The sequence below is a fragment of the Tenrec ecaudatus genome, chromosome 18 (assembly GCF_050624435.1).
Source record: "Tenrec ecaudatus isolate mTenEca1 chromosome 18, mTenEca1.hap1, whole genome shotgun sequence".
Lineage (NCBI taxonomy): Eukaryota > Metazoa > Chordata > Mammalia > Afrosoricida > Tenrecidae > Tenrec > Tenrec ecaudatus.
Window position 1 is genome coordinate 26,292,070 of NC_134547.1, and position 17,899 is coordinate 26,309,968.

Genomic DNA, 17,899 nt, shown 5'->3' on the forward strand with positions numbered 1-17,899 from the left:
CGTGCAGGCCATGCAGTCGTCTGGCTGGGGTCAGACAGGCCGCTAACGAGCTGGACCAGTGCCAATGACCTACACATCATCTGCTCCTGGTGAGTATAGTGTAGGTCACTTGGCCGGAGGTCACCTCATGACAGCTGGGATCAAATGGAGGGTGCGAGGGGGTAGTGGCTGTTCGCTGAATAGTAGCCATTTAGATCTGTGGTGAGGTCTCCCAGAGAGGGAGGTAGCCCCGTCGGAGGAATGGGGTTTACTGATGAGAGGTGCCGCACAGGAGATGAAAGGGAATGGTCAAATTTGGGGGTACATAGGTGCATGCCTGTTGAAGGGAGGGGAGGGAGAGCTAACCTCCAGGTGGGGGACAAAAGACTGAGGATGCTCTTGGCAACAATAAATGGGAGGTGTCTTCAGTGGCATGCAATGGGTGGGCAGAACTGGTGTAGGGCATCTGGGGGGGGGGGTATCCCAGGAAAGCAGACCAGGTGCCATAAAATGCTGGGACACCAAATCCTGGATCTTTGGGGTGCATGCATGCTCCAGAGGCTACATCAGTGAGCCCCATATGGGAATCCCACTGGGTGAACTAGACTCTACCTCAGACACACTTGTAACATGAGGACTTAAGCGGGAAATACATGGTGCCTGAGGAAGCAGAAAACAGCTGTACCAAGAGTGGTGTACTGATGGTTGGTGGACAAATAAGGTCATGTTACATCAACCCCCTTTATGCTGGGTTAAGATATCTATTATTCTGGAAATCTTGTGACAGCTCCTCTACTGTGTGTTGCATGTGCTTGGGTATATTAAGGTGTGTCTCAGGGGTGCAGCACCATGGGGGTCACTTTCTTGAAGCTGTTATTTGTTTCTGCTTTTTAGTAAATGAGACCCAGAGACTTTGAGAAAGAAAATATAACAATAGTTTGGGGGGGCGAGGATAAAGAGGGTCGGGGGAAGTAAGAGGGAGATGATGTCAAGTAGTCTAGGAGGGAAATGTATGTGTGGAGACTGATTGTGGCAGCAATTTTACAATTCTGTTTGATGTGATTGAACTATGGAATAATATGACATTTGTATTAACTCCTAAGTTAGCAAATTTTTTAAAAAGCATAGATTCAGGAATGGTTTAGGGACTCACACTTAAAAAGAATTATCATGGCCCTGCTCAGTACTCACCTTCATGAAATGATCACTGAAGATAAAGGTACTACAGCGAAGTGTCGAAAAAAGTAGATAGTAGCACTCCCTCAATGTATGAATACTTTCTTTTATTAAATTGGCACTCTGTGATGCTCACCCTCCCGACACAACTGCTGAAGCCAAAGCGGGTGAACAAGTAAATGTGAAGAAAGCTGATGGTGCCCGGCTATCAAAAGAGATAGTGTCTGGGGTCTTAAAGGCTTGAAGATATACAAGCGGCCATCTAGCTCAGAAGCAACAAAGCCCACATGGAAGAACACACCAGCCTGTGTGATTGCATGGTCCCGAAGGGAACAGATATCAAAGAACAAAAACTCAAATCATTGGCTGCACACCTCCATGATACAATCACCGAAGACAAACAGGTGCATAAGCAAATGTGGCGAAGAAAGCTGATGGTGCCCGACTATCGAAAGAGATAGTGTCTGGGGTCTTAAAGGCTTGAAGGTGAACAAGCGGCCATCTAGCTCAGAAGCAATAAAGGCCACATGGAAGAAGCACACCAGCCTGTGCAATCACGAGGTGCCAAAGGGACCAGGTATAAGGCATCATGCAATATATATATATATATATATATACACACACACACACACACACACACACACCATAGTGAATGAAGGGGGAAGTGCAGAGTGGAGACCCAAAGCCCATTTGTCGGCCACTGGAGATCCCCTCATAGAGGGGTTTAGGAGAGGAGATGGGTCAGTCAGGGTGCGATGTAGTACCGATGAGGAACACAGCTTTCCCCCAGATCCTGGATGCTTCCTCCCGCCACCTACCATGATCCGAATTCTACCTTGCAGGACTGGATAGGGCAGAGGTTGTACACTGGTGCATATGGGAGCTGGAGGCACAAGGAATCCAGGGTGGATGATACCTTCAGGACCAGGGGTGTGAGGGCCGATGCTAGGAGAGTGGAGGGTGAGTGGGTTGGAAAGGGGGAACTGATTACAAGGATCCACATGTGACCTCCTCCCTGGGAGATGGACGGCAGAGAAGGGGGGGGGCGGTAGACTCTGGATAGGGCAAGATATGACAAAATAACAATCTATAAATTATCAAGGGCTCATGAGGGAGGGAGGAGCGGGGATGGAGGGGGGAAAAAAAGAGGACCTGATGCAGAGGGCTTAAGTGGAGAGCAAATGCTTTGAAAATGATTAGGGCAAATAATGTATAGATGTGCTTTATACAATTGATGTATGTATATGTATGGGTTGTGATAAGAGTTGTATGAACCCCTAATAAAATGTTTTTTTTAAAAAGTACTAAATCTAAAAAAAAAAAAGAGTGGCTGAATTACAACACTAACTGAACCCTCTACTTAGAATGATTTCTGATGTTAATAGGAGAGCATAGATTGGGACTAAATGGGAACCTGAAAGTTACGGTGGAGAGGACTGTGCTACGCTGAGTTTTCTAGAGAAATAAATCAAACTACACTCAAATAATTTTATAGCAAAAATAAATTTACATCAGGAAGCCCAGCCCAGTTCAACTCAAGTCCATGGGTCAGATGCTAGATGAAGTCCCCTTTAGACTCACCCAGCTTCCAGCCAATGAAGCAAAGGCAAAGCAGGAATCGGGAAAATCACAGGCCAGTAGGGGCAAGAACATCTGGATGTAAGGTCAGCAGGAAGAGGGCAGGGCACTGCAGCTCCTATGATCAGCAGGCCGGCTCGGCCATGAATCCTAGAGATGCAGAATCAAGGTAAGCAGGATGGAGGGAGAGGGAAGGAAAGTTGTCCATGGCATCTCTCTCAATTGGGCACCTCCTCCAAGGAGAGGGCCTTATTGAGATTGAACTCTACCCATACTTTCACACAGATGCATCAAACTGATATAAAATCGAACCATCATAGGGACACACGGAAAGATTATTCTCAGAAATATCAGAACATGGATCCTTGACATGCCATTGAGTTACTTCAGCCAACAACACTACCACTCACATCTGAAGAGTTTAATCCATCATTAGTAAAGCCATTGTCCCCTCCACCTGCACTTGAGCTTAGCCCAACTTTCCCTGCTGATAGGGAACCTCGAGTTGTATCTGGAGCATTCCCTGCAGCAGATGCCTTGCAAGATAATGCTGACACTTGCTGGGAAACACCTTCGACACTCATGCCTGCTTCGACACTGCCTCTAAACTTGTCTCAGTAATCCCAAAGGTGACCTCCAAATATTGATCCAGAAAGAGCTGTGCTATCCTCTTAAAGGACTGCTAGCATTTTCTAGTATGTACAGGCAGAGACCCGAGGAATGTGTGCGGGAGTGAGATGATGATGCAAGGAGCGAACGGTTGCATCAGTCTGAATGTGTTGACGTGGACCAACTAAGCACTGATCCTTCAGTCAGTGTTTCAGCACCAGATGTTAGGACAGAATCTAATAGTTTATCTGTTTGGTTTACTGAAGCAAAGCTTCTGCAGTGGCTTAGAGCAAGTTAAGTTGAAGTACCAGACCTAGCTTGGTATACTTTAGAGGATTAAGGGAATGGGCGTGTTTCAGGGCAGACCCATAGACTCACAAATGGAATGCACTGAGGACACACCTTTTCTCTCAGTGGGAAACAAATTTCTGAAGGGATCATAAGTATCTCTAAAGACTGCTGTGATTGATATTTTATTTTGAGCCAGTTTTGACAGTGGAAAATACCCTAATTAAGACGTTTGCACATAACATGGCTGATTGGGTCCCATGGTAGTAGGCGGTAAGCAGTAGCATTTAACAGCAACAAGGTGGGTGTGGCTGCCAAATGGTTAGCAGAGTCAAAGTAGTAACAGAATAGCCTGATTTGTATGGCATTGGATACCTAAGCAGAGTGTCCCTAGGAGTGAAATAAATGAGAAACCTACCAAATCTATCATTGATCTGTACAAGTTGAAAAATTCTAGGCCAGTTGAATAGCAGTCTAATTCAAATAGCCAGATATAGAGTCGCAAATGCTCGATCAATTCCCAAAAATTGAGCCAGTTCACAAACCCTTCATTTACGGGGAAGCCAGGTCCCTTTGAGGAAGGCACCCACTACACTAATTAAAAAAATGCATAGTTAGCCTTTCTCCCAGGCCTGCCCAGTGGAAACTGCGCCTTTTATAAGTGACAATTCATTGGAGAAAGGAAATAATCAGACGTTGGGGATGGTTACTGGACATTGGCTCCAAACTGACATTAATCTAAGTGACCCTAAATTTTAAGGTCCCACAATCAGACTAGGAGCATATAAAGGTCAAGTTATAATGGAGTCTTAGCTCAGGTTGATCTCACAGGGGATCCAGTATGAGCCCAAACCTATCCTATAGTAATTTCCCTGTTCTAGAACACATAAATGGAATAGACAGACTCACTGACTGCCAGTACCCCATATGGCTACCAGACTCTAGAACATGGACTACTATGGCAGGGGCAGGAGTGGAAGCTAGTAAAGCTACCTCTACTTAGGAAAATGGTAAAGCCAACGCAATTATGTTTTCCTGGAGGGATTGCAAAGATCAGGGTGCAAAGATTGCACCATCAAGGAATTGAAGAATATAGGGCTGGAGACCATTACTTCCGAACTGAGCTGTTGTCTATGGGGGGACTAGCAAACTCTAGACCTATGTGGTTTGTAAGGGTCCAGGTATAAGCTGTGCTTACACACACACAAGCACCAGCAGCGGTTAAGCCAGTTTTTAGTGTGGGGTTTTTTAATCACTTTATTAGGGGCTCTTACATCTCTTTTATAACAATCCATACATCAGTGGAGTCAAGCATATTTGTACATATGTTGCCATCATCATTTTCAAAACATTTTCTTTCTACTTGAGCCCTTGATATCAGCTCCTTTTTTCCCTCCCTCACCCACCCTCCCACCCTCAAGACTCTTGATAAATTATTATCGTTTTCCTATCTTACACCATCTTCTGTCTCCCTTCACCCACATTGCTGTTGTTTGTCCCCCTCAGGGTGTGGGGGTTATGTCTACATCATCATTGTAATCAATTCTCTGTTTCTCCCCCTTCTCCCCCTACATTCCCCCTAAGTGGCCTACGCTGATAGTATTGCTACTCCCATTACTGTTCCTGATGTGTTTATCTGTCCTGGATCCCGTGTGACAAGAGCTCTTATCTGTACCATCTGGTCTAGCTAGATTTGTAAGCTAGAACTGGGATTTGTAAAGTAGAAGTGGGGTCATGATAGGTGGGTGGGGTGGGGTGCGGGAAGCACTAAAGAACTAAAGAAATGTGTGTCTCGTTGGTGCTGTACTGCACTCTGGCTGACTTGTCCCTCCTGTGAGGGATGTCCAATTGTCTACAGATGGGCTTTGAGTCTCCATCCGACTCCCTTCATTCACATCATATGATGGTTTGGGGTCTCCTGATGTCTGATACTGTTAGATTCCTCAGGTGGAAATACCTGGGTCATTGGCTTCCCATGAGAATGAATTCACACCGAAGCCTGGTTTGTGATCCAAGTGAATTTTTATAAAGAAGTGTAAAGGTGAAACTGAGGTACAGGGAGGAAGACAGACATAACTGACAGGACAAGGAAAGCAGAAACAGAAATAGCTTTATTAGGTGGGGCAGTAGGGCGGCTCCTGCGGCTCCCTGCCGAGGTTTCGTGACCTAGGCGGACAGGTCAGGGAAGTCCCATTCAGCAGCTGGGGGCGAGGGTTTTTACAGGGGTAGTGAGGAATGTATGGCAATTAGCATATGGGGTCTGGAGACCTGGAGAATTGCTTGTCATCTCCTTGCAATTCTGACTTTTCAGGGCCCTCCACTGGGAGGCGTGGTTGACAGTACTGGTTGACTCCATTGACTCAATTAAGCTCACCTGGCCTAGATTGAGGTCCTCCCAAGAGTACTGGCTTCGTCTCAACTGCCTGAATTTATTCATGCCATCCAGCCTGGAGCAGCTTCCCACAGTCTGTAAGGGTGGAGGGAGGCCTTGGCAGGTAGAGGTAGAGGTTTCTGCCTCTAGCTCCCTAACACTTTCTGATCCCATCTACACCTTGTGATCACACAGGCTGGGCAACAATTTTATTAAAGCATAGATAGAATCATTTCCAAAGAAAGTATGTGAGTCCTTCTGGCATGGTGAAAAGGATACCTTAAGCATAGATAAAATATGCTTTGCTCCCGGAATGTAGTGGGGGCCCCTTTCACAAATTAAGAAGGGTCATTCATTGTCTAGGGGAAGACTCCTAGTTTCTAAAAGACAGTTTTAAAGGGGAGGACTTTGCCACTCCACAGATGTACAATTAGCTTTCTAATTAGTTATTTAGACCACCCTTGAGGCTCTTTAAATTGCAATCTCAGCTTTTGTCTCTGGATCAGTGTGCTGTCAGATTTATCTCCAGCAGCACTGCTGTGTGAGGACATTCATTAGGGCCTAGCTTCAAGGTTGACCTGTTTACTAACCTGTTCTCACAAGGTCTTCTGTTAATTCCCATATTGCAGGCAGAAAATGCCTCTTCTGTCCCTGTCAATTTGGTCAGTGCAAAAAACAGATGGATCTTTGAGAATGGCAGGGGGTGCCTGGAAACTTATCCAGGTGGTGACTCCAATTGCAGCTACTGTCCCAGAAATGGTTTTATTGCTTGAGTAGATTAATATCTCTTCTAGTATCTGATAGCAGCTACTAATTGGGCAAATGTGTTTTTCTCAATTCCAGTTTTAAAGGAGCAGCACAAGCAGTTTGCCTTTAGCTGTTGTGGCAGTTAGATGTTATGTCAACGTGACCCTGTGGGAAACTGTAGCACTAGTCCCACCTATCAAACAGGTTACAGCCTGATGACTCCTCCTAGGGGATATGAACTTTCAAATAAGAAAGACAATGAGAGCAGCAAGAGGAGATAAGCAGCACCTGAGAGGGGATTGAGGGGCAGCTGGGAGGAGGAGGATGACCAAGCAGCACACACTGCAGAGAACAGCGCAAAAGAGTTACTGAAAGGGATAGCACTTCCAGACCACAGGATTGTCACCATAAAGATAGGTAGACACAAATAGACTACAAGGAGAGAGTAGAAACACCAGCCAATTAGAACCGCTTAGGGCATCTCCTCGGCCGCCTGAGGGGAGATTCCCGGGTCTTTGAATTGGGAAGCTAGCTGAGGGGGTGGGGGGTACGTGCCAGTGGGGTGTGATGGAGCAAAAGGATCATAATTCGAAGTGACCAGACTGGGACCAGGGAAAATAAAAATATAAATTTCTTTGGCTTCCTGCCAAGACCAGAAGACTGCCAGTGGAGATCCCCCATCTAGGACTCACTCCTAGTAGTGGGTACTTCACAGCTTACTGAGCCTCACAGGGCTGAGAACAGGGCAGCTGAAAGCAGGTGTTAAGTGATTAACACCAAGAGCTCCAGCCCCCTCCTGAGGTACCACTCAGCACAACCCCTGATCGGAAGACACCCCAAAGGCCTGGTACCTTAAATAATTGGGCCACTCTGAGGATTTATTTTCATATTACTTGTTACACATACCTGGATTGCATACACCTGACTCATTGACTAAGTATTTGCATCACAAAACAAGAAGCTGGAGCAGGTTTGGCAGGCAGAACAGGTTTTACAAGCCCAGGCAAGGAATTTATATAAGGGAGTTTATATATATCATTTGTATGATATATTACTTTACGTTTTTTCCTTCCGATCTCATTGGTTTATTTCCTAGACCCCTAACACCCCATCTACCTACTAGTTCGCACCCACAACAGAGACTAAGCTCTGTGTGAAGCTTAGTGTCCCGGACAAACATACATTAACAGCTCTCCTGCATCTTATGCTAGTATGATTTTTCCTATTACTATTATTAAAACTTTCATCTCTTACCCCTTTTCTTTCATTTTCCTTTCTTTAGTCTAAATATCCAAAGTTTTACTTCATAACATCATTAACCTGTCTTTTAGTTTCAATGTACTGATCATCAAAATTTTTCTTACATTTTCAGACTCATAAAACCAAAGACTAATACTACTATCACTATATTTAAAATTGTTTTTGCTCTCAAATACTAGTACCCATTGATCCATCGTTGCAAATGAGGCATTTCAGGGCCAAATACCCCTTCCTTTAACCTACTATATAACACTACCTGATCCTCCACCCTCTTTTTTAACCTACTGCTTCTTTCACTCTCCCAACACTCATAACATTTCCTCCCCAAATTTCATATGACTCCCTTAACACATAAATTAGCAACCTCCCTCAGACACTTAATACAAACTATCCATTAGCCCTCTACTGCACCACTTAATAGAGTTAACCAGTTCCAAATAACATCGCCTACATAACACTCCCAATAGACTCCAAGATGACAAGGAAACAACAGAAGATATTAGTCACACACACACACACACACACACACACACACACACACACACAAAACAAGAGAAACAGAAACAAATAACCAAATAGCAATCAGACTTAAATGTAATACCTGAAACTGTACAAGTTATGGATTTCCCAGAAAAAGAATGTAAAGAATGATGTTTGTGCTCATGCAACTGCTGAAAGAAGTCTGAAAGGAAAAATCAAACAATAGAAAAGCTATAACTTCATTAGAGAAACAAACAGAAACACAAAAATCAAACACTACAATAAATAGCAGAATTACAAAGCAGGGGTGTCAAACTCAATTAAAAAGCGGGCCATTTGGTGCAACAGGCAAGATTCACATGGGCCACATCACATTTACAAATTTTGTTCAATTTCTATTTTGAAGTGAGGATTCAGGAATATGGATAGGATAATTAAAATACTATAATAGCTTTTATTTAAATATTTATTTTATTTAATGTATTTATAAAACTAAAATTATTGTTTTACCCTTAACTTGACAGTGCTTTCCTTCTACTAGTTTTCACTACGTCTTATGTTGTGACCGGAAAATATAACAAGGTAACTAATAAAAAACACCAAGATTTGGGCAGCTGACAAACGTGATGCACAATTGTAATGGCTTCCCTCTAAAAATGTTCACTAGCACTGCTGCTAGGTATGATCATAACAGCACAACCCAGAGTGCTATTTTTCACCTTTTCACTATTGGGATCTCTTTACATTATGTGACACTGAGAGTGGCAGACAGATCGCTTCCAATCATCACTGGAACTAGGTCAGTGCATTTATACACATCCACAGGCCCCCCCCAAAAGCACTGGGCCACATGTATACTCATCTTCAGATAAAGGGTTAACGAGGGAATTGTGTGTACGGTATTGCCTCGATCTCCCCTAAGTGCTATTTTCTTCATAACAATTTTTTTCTATTTTCATTTTATTTCAGAGCATCGCAGGCCACAAAAAAAGCTCCTCAGGGGCTACATGCGGCCGACAGGGCCAGTTTGACACCCCTGCTATAAAGGAAAAGCGGGAGGCTGTAAAAAAAATAGAGATACAGAATTGAAGAGATAGAAACCCAAATTAGTGAACTGAAAGACAAATCTATAGATTCCAATCAAAAGGAAGGACAAATAACCAAAAAATGCAAAAGAGACTGAGAAAAGCTTGATAATAATGTGGGACACCATTAAGAGGAACAACCTGCATCTTGTAGGAATTCCAGAAGAGGAAGAAACAAACAAAGTTACATCCACACAGAGAATAGTCCAAGAGTGCCAGCCAAAGAACTTTGCTCAATGTCTAAAAGAGAAAAAGACGATTGTTTAGGAAGCCAAAAGAACCCCAGCCAGGAGATATTCTAAAAGGCAAACTCCACGGCATATTGTAGTCAAGATGTCGAACATCAGAACGGAAACAAAAAACAATCTAAAAGCACCTAGAGAAAAAGATCAATTACACACAAAGGTTCAGCAACTAAATATGGTGGTATAATACAATTATTTCAAGACAAGAAAAGCCAAAAGCAAGACCACCATTACAAAAAATACTCAATGAAGTACTGTGGCCAAAAAAACCAACAGCAACAACACACAAACCTGAAACCAACATTCAAGACAATTCCTCACAAAAACCAGCACACACAGAACAACACCCAGAGCAAGGGAACGACACAGGAAGAACAAAGAAACTGAACACAATACACATCCAAACACACAACACACGCATATATAAACCAAAATGGTGGAAACAAATACACATACATGTCAATAATTTCACTGAATGTTAATGTACTAAATACACCAGTACAGAGACAGAGAGAAGCTGAATGGATAAGAAAGCAAGCCCCATCAATATGCTGCCTACAAGAAAAACACCTCACAAACAGAGACTTGAAGACATTAAAAATCAGAGGTGGAACAAAAGCATACCCAGCAAACAGCAACAAAACTCAGCAGGGGTAACAATATTAATCTCCAAGAAGATAAACTTCAAGGTAAACAACATAACGAGAAAAGATTGAATACTACATAATGATAAAGGGAAAAATAGCTCAGAAAACCATAACTATAATAGTCATCTATGCACTCAATGAAACACCTTTGAAATACATCAGATCCTCATAGAATTGAAAAAGGACCAAGACACATCGACAGTAAGAACAGAAGACTTCAATACACCACTCTCAAAGAAAAAAAAATGTCAAGAAAAAAGGCAATGAAGACCAAAAAAAGTTTAATAACACAATCAATAAAAACTATCTTGGATGTATGAGCCCCTAATAAAATGTTTTTTAAAAAAACTATCTTGGAGGGAAGATGGTGACTGAGTAACACATACCAGAGGGACTCCACAGAAATCAACCCAGGAGAGCTACTAAGAGGGAAATTCAACACTGCTGGGTCGCAGGAGGCGCATCATAAAGATAAGTAGGCACAGATCCACAAGGTTTGAAGGGACTGGCGGGCCCTCAAAGTTTAGTATTAAGGTAGTAGATAGACATTGGGCCTCCATTCAAGTACTGCCTCAATGCAACACTGTGTTCTATTAAACTGGCATTCCATGATGCTCACCTTCCCAACACAATCGATGAAGACAAATGAGTGCATAAGCAAATGTGGTGAAGAAAACTGATGGTGGCAAAAGATATAGTGTCTAAGGTCTTAAAGACTCAAGGTAAACAAGCGACCATCTAGCTGAGGAGCAACAAAGCCCACATGGAAGAAGCACACCAGCCTGTGGGATTATGAGGTGTCAAAGGGATGAGGTAGGAGCCATCAAAGAACAAAAAATATTATCATTGTGAACGAGGGGGGTGCAGATTAGGGAACCAAGAGAGACTCATCTGCAGACAACTGGACATCCCCTTACAGAAGGGTTGGGGGGTGGGGCGAGACAGCCAATCAGGATGCATTGTAGCAACAATGAAACTTACAACTTTCTTCTAGTTCTTTAATGCTTCCTTCCCCACCACTATCATGATCCCAATTATAATTTACAAATCTGGCTAGATGAGAGGATGTACACTGGTACAGATAGAAACTGGAAAAACAGGGAATCTGGGACAGATGATCCCTTCAGGACCAGTGGTGAGAGTGGGGATACCAGGAGGGTGGAAGGAGTGGGGGGGAGGGGAAACCAATTACAAGGATGTACATATAACCTCCTCCCTGGGGAATGGACAACAGAAAAGTTGGTGGAGGGCGATGTTGGACAGTGCAAGATATTACAAAATAATACATTGCCAAGGGTTAATGAGAGAGAGGGCAGCGACGGGTGGGGGGGGAGAATGAGGAGCTGATGCCAAGGGCTTAAGTGGAGAGCAAATGTTTTGAGAATGATGTGGGCAACGAATGTACAAATGTGCTTGACACAATTGATGTGCTATGGATTGTGATAAGAGTTGTATGAGCCCCCAATAAAATGATTTAAAAAATAAAGATTTATTTGAACATAAAAAATAGATATAACTGATGGCATATATTCAATCTTGTTTTGTTAGGTGCCACCCAGTCAGTTCAGACTCGGTGACCCTATCGACAACATAAGGAAACAGTGCTTGTTTCTTGTGTCATCCTTACACACGTTTTCTCTTTGAGCCTATGATTTCAGTCATGTCAATCCATCTTTTTTGCTGTGCCTTTTCTGTAACAAGCATTCTTTCAGGGACTGGTCTCTCCTGAAAACCTGTCCAATGTCCAACATCTTGCCATCCTTGTATCTAAGGAGCATTCCGGCTGTACTTCTTCCAAGACAGATTTGTTGTTGTTTTTTGGCAGTCCAATTACTTCCAATATTTTTCACAAGCACCATAATTCAAATACATCGATTCTACATTGATCTTCCTTAATCAATGTCCAATTTTTACATGTGAATGAGATGATTAAAAATGCCATGGCCCCCAAAAGACTGGACTGGAAAACGCTCCTAAGGGCCAGCAAACGATCCCTGAACTAACTACAAGCTTTTCTCTTGTGAACTGTTTTGTTCTGTTCTTTGTCAGTGGTTTGTTTTTGTTGTTTTGTTGCCTGGTTGTATACTGTTGCTTTGTTTTCCTCTGTCTTGTTTTCGTGCATGTTAGTGTCTCCACAGGTCTGTCTGAATAGGACAGGCTGGATGAACTATCTGGAGGAAAAACAACGGGACCGACAGTTCCGGGGGGACTTGGGGTGGGGGGGTAGAGGGGTATAAGGAAGTGGTGTTAACAAACCCAGGGACAAGGGAAAATCATGGGACCCCAAATGGTAGAGAAGGGGGAGTGGCAGGCCTGGTGGGAAATGATCAAGGGTAAGGTTGCTTAGAGAAGAGGTATACTCTAGCCCAGGTGGCGATGAAGCATGGTAGTAGGGCAGGAGGAAGGTCAAGGGAGATGGAGGAAAGAGCTAGGAGTCAAAGGGCATTCATGGAGGTCTAGACAAAGACAGGTACATGCAAATATATATAGGAGGATGGGGAAATAGATCTATGTGTCTATATTTATAGGTCAAGTATTAAGGTGGCGGAAGGACCTTGGGCCTCTACTCAAACATTCCCTCAATGTATGAATACCTTCTTTTATTAAATTGGAACTCTATGATGCTCACTCTCCCAACACAACGGCTGGAGCCAAAGTGGGTGAACAAGTAAATGTGGTGAAGAAAGCGGATGGTGCCCAGCTATCAAAAGAGATAGTGACTGGGGTCTTAAAGGCTTGAAGATAAACAAGCAGCCATCTAGCTCAGAAGAAACAAAGTCCACATGGAAGAACACACCAGCCTGTGTGATAGAGTGGTCCCAAAGGGATCAGTTACCAGGCATCAAAGAACAAAAAATCATAGCATTGACTGCACACCTCCATGATAGGATCGCTGAAGACAAATGGGTGCATAAGCAAATGTGGTGAAGAAAGCTGATGGTGCCCGGCTATCAAAAGAGATAGTGTCTGGGGTCTTAAAGGCTTGAAGGTGAACAAGCGGCCATCTAGCTCAGAAGCAAATAAGCCCACATGGAAGAAGCACATCGGCCAGTGCAAACCCGAGGTGCCCAAGGGACCAGGTATAAGGCACCATGCAAAAAAAAAACAAAGATATAAGTGTGTGTATGTATGTGTATATGTATATATGTATGTATATATGTATATATATATATCATAATAAATGAAGGGGGAAGTGCAGAGTGGAGACCCAAGGCCCAAGTGTCGACCAATGGAGATCCCCTCATAGAGGGGTTTAGGAGAGGAGATGGGTTAATTAGGGTGTGAGGTAGTATCGATGAATAACACAGCTTTCCCCCAGATCCTGGATGCTTCCTCCCCCCAACTACCATGATCCGAATTCTACCTTGCAGGGCTGGATAGGACAGAGGCTGTACACGGGTACATATGAGGGTTGGAGGTACAGGGAATCCAGGGTGGATGATACCTTCAGGACCAAGGGTGTGAGGGACTATGCTGGGAGAGTGGAGGGTGAGTGGGTTGGAAAGGGGTACTGATTACAAGGATCCACATGTGACCTCTTCCCTGGGAGAGGGACAGCAGAGAAGGGGGGAAGGGAGACTCCGGATAGGGCAAGATATGACAAAATAACGAGGTATAAATTACCAAGGGCATACGAGGGAGGGGGGAAAGGGGAGGGAGGGGGGTGGAAAAAGGAGGACCTGATGCAAGGGGCTTAAGTGGAGAGCAAATGCCTTGAGAATGATTGGGGCAGGGAATGTATGGATGTGCTTTATACAATTGATGTATGTATATGTATGGATTGTGGTAAGAGTTGCTTGAGTCCCTAATAAAATGTAAAAGAAGAAAAGAGAAAAAAATGATTAGGGCAAAACTGTACAGATGTGCTTTATACAATTGATGTATGTATATGTATGAACTGTGAAAAGAATTGTATCAGCCCCAATAAATTGTTAAAATAAAAAAATTTTTTTAAAAAAAGCAACAAAAAAAGATGTAAGTGTGTGTATGTATGTGTATATATGTGTATATGTATGTGTATATATGTATATACATGCCATATTAAATGAAGGGGGAAGTGCAGAGTGGAGACCCAAGGCCCAAGTGTCGGCCAATGGAGATCCCCTCATAGAGGGGTTTAGGCGAGGAGATGGGTTAATTAGGGTGTGAGGTAGTACCGATGAAGAACACAGCTTTCCCCCAGATCCTGGATGCTTCCTCACCCCAACTACCATGATCCGAATTCTACCTTGCAGGCCTGGATAGGACAGAGGCTGTACACTGGTACATATGAGGGCTGGAGGCACAGGGAATCCAGGGTGGATGATACCTTCAGGACCAAGGGTGTGAGGGACGATGCTGGGAGAGTGGAGGGTGAGTGGGTTGGAAAGGGGGAAGTGATTACAAGGATCCACATGTGACCTCTTCCCTGGGAGAGGGACAGCAGAGAAGGGGGGAAGGGAGATTCCTGATGGGGCAAGATATGACAACATAACGATGTATAAATTACCAAGGGCACATGAGGGAGGGGAGAAAGGGGAGGGAGTGGGGAAAAAAAAAGAGGACCTGATGCAAGGGGCTTAAGTGGAGAGCAAATGCCTTGAGAATGATTGGGGCAGGGAATGTATGGATGTGCTTTATACAATTGATGTATGTATATGTATGGATGGTGATAAGAGTTGTATGAGTCCCTAATAAAATGTAAAAAAAGAAAAAAAAATGCCACGGCATGGTCAGGCGCAACTTGGTACTCAAAATATTCAGTTACCCAAATACATGTCTTCTGATTTCTTTGACTGCTGCATCCATGAGCATTGATTGTGGATCCAATCAAGACAAAATCCTTGACAACTTCAACCTTTTCTCCATTTATCATGCTGTTACCTACTGGTCCAGTTGTATTTTGGTTTACCTTATAGAGTAGTGACCCATACTGAAGGCTGCAATCCTTGACCTTCATCAGCAAGTGCTTCCATTTCTCTTCATTTTCAGCAAGCAAGGTTGTGTCATCCGCATATTGCAGTTTGTTAATATGCCTTCCTCCAATTCTGGTGTCACATTCTTCATATAATCGAGCTAATCATACAGATTGAGTAAGTATGGTAAGACAATATAAACCTGACTAACACCTTTCATGATTTTAAACTATGCAGTATTCCCATGTTTGATAAATTACAGAATGGAGACATAGGTACATAGGTAGAAATTTTCAATTTCTGTATCACTAGCTTGAATGGTTGGTATGTAAATTTGGATAATCACAATTGTTTGGATTTCCTTATATGAGGATAGATTTTGCATCACAGACAGCATTATACTCTAGATCTTGAAATGTCCTTTTTGACAATGCATGAAACACTATTCCTCTTGAATCTATCATTCTCAGCAAGCTACATTTAGATTCAGAATGGCCAATGCTAGTCCATTTTGGTTCACTAACACCACGAATATCTATTTCTGTCTTCCATTTCATTTTTTACAACTCTCAATTTTCCTAAATCCCTACATTCTAAGTTCCATTACTGTATATACTCAAGTATATTACCTGAATATCTGCCGAAGCACCTAATTTTACCACAAAAATTACATTAAAATGTGCTGAAAAACGTGGCTTACCCACATGGAAGAAGCACACCGGCCAGTGCGATCACGAGGTGCCAAGGGACCAGGTATAAGGCATCATGCAAAAAAAAACAAACAACGATATAAGTGTGTGTATGTATGTGTATATATGTGTATATGTATATGTATATATATACCATATTAAATGAAGGGGGAAGTGCAGAGTGGAGACCCAAGGCCCAAGTGTCGGCCAATGGAGATCCCCTCATAGAGGCGTTTAGGAGAGGAGATGGGTTAATTAGGGTGTGAGGTAGTACCGATGAAGAACACAGCTTTCCCCCAGATCCTGGATGCTTCCCCCCCCCCTCCCAACTACCATGATCCAAATTCTAACTTGCAGGCCTGGATAGGACAGAGGCTGTACACTGGTACATATGAGGGCTGGAGGTACAGGGAATCCAGGGTGGATGATACCTTCAGGACCAAGGGTGTGAGGCACGATGCTGGGAGAGTGGAGGGTGAGTGGGTTGGAAAGGGGGAAGTGATTACAAGGATCCACATGTGACCTCTTCCCTGGGAGAGGGACAGCAGAGAAGGGGGGAAGGGAGACTCCGGATAGGGCAAGATATGACAACATAACGATGTATAAATTACCAAGGGCACATGAGGGAGGGGAGCAAGGGGAGGGAGGGGGCAAAAAAAAGAGGACCTGATGCAAGGGGCTTAAGTGGAGAGCAAATGCCTTGAGAATGATTGGGGCAGGGAATGTATGGATGTGCTTTATACAATTGATGTATGTATATGTATGGATGGTGATAAGAGTTGTATGAGTCCCTAATAAAATGTAAAAAAAGAAAAGAGGAGAAAAAATGATTAGGGCAAAGACTGTACAGATGTGCTTTATACAATTGATTTATGTATATGTATGAACTGTGATAAGAATTGTATGAGCCCCTAATAAATTGTTAAAATTAAAAACCAAAAAACAAAAAACGTGGCTTACACTCAAGCATATATGGTAATTGGTGTTTTCAGCTATCTCTTCTCCTTTTGAGTCATGTCCCATCAGTAAATGAAGGTCCTGAAGGCTTTACTCATGTAGGGTGTATTCCACCCACATCACAATAGACTCTACTTTGTGAAGGCAGTTCTCCTGGAGTCAGACTGAGTGTCTTCTGGACTGAAGGCTCATCTTCTGGCACCATCTCTGACAATGTTGTTTCTACTCTTAAGGTTTTCTGTATCTGATTCACTCTGTTTGTCTCCCTGTGAGACATTCCTGTTGACAAGCCACTGGGAGCTACACTGATGGAGCCAGGGCCCTGGAGATGGAGGAGTCATATGGAGACCCATGACATCGCTCAGATGCTTCCACCACCACTGGATCTGGATTTTTCACCCACTGGCCTGTGATTTTCCTCATTCAACATCATTGCATGTGTTGCTTGAGTCTGAAGAGGAATTTATAGACTGGTATTGGACATATGGACTAATATCAGACTTATGGACTTGATCTGGACTGGGCAGGGATGTTTTCTCAATATACAGTTGCTCTTTTATATAAAGTTCTTTTTTATACACGAGTGTCTCCCTGGATCTCTCTACCTGGACTAACACACACAACCACCACAGTAAACCTGAGTCATGAATATCCCCGGGAGAAGCAGCTAGATTATGGGCCCCAAATGAACTCTAGCTCCAGCCCAAGAATAGTCAGTTCTGAAAACATGGCCCTGCTCAATACTCACTCACATGAAAAGATCACTGAAGAGTGTCCTACGCATTGTGGTGAGAAAGCAGATGGTGCCTGGCTCTCAAGTGGAATCGTGTTTGTGGTTTTAAGGTGTGTATTCAAATAAAAAGCCATCTAAGTAAGGAGTCCACTAAGCCAAC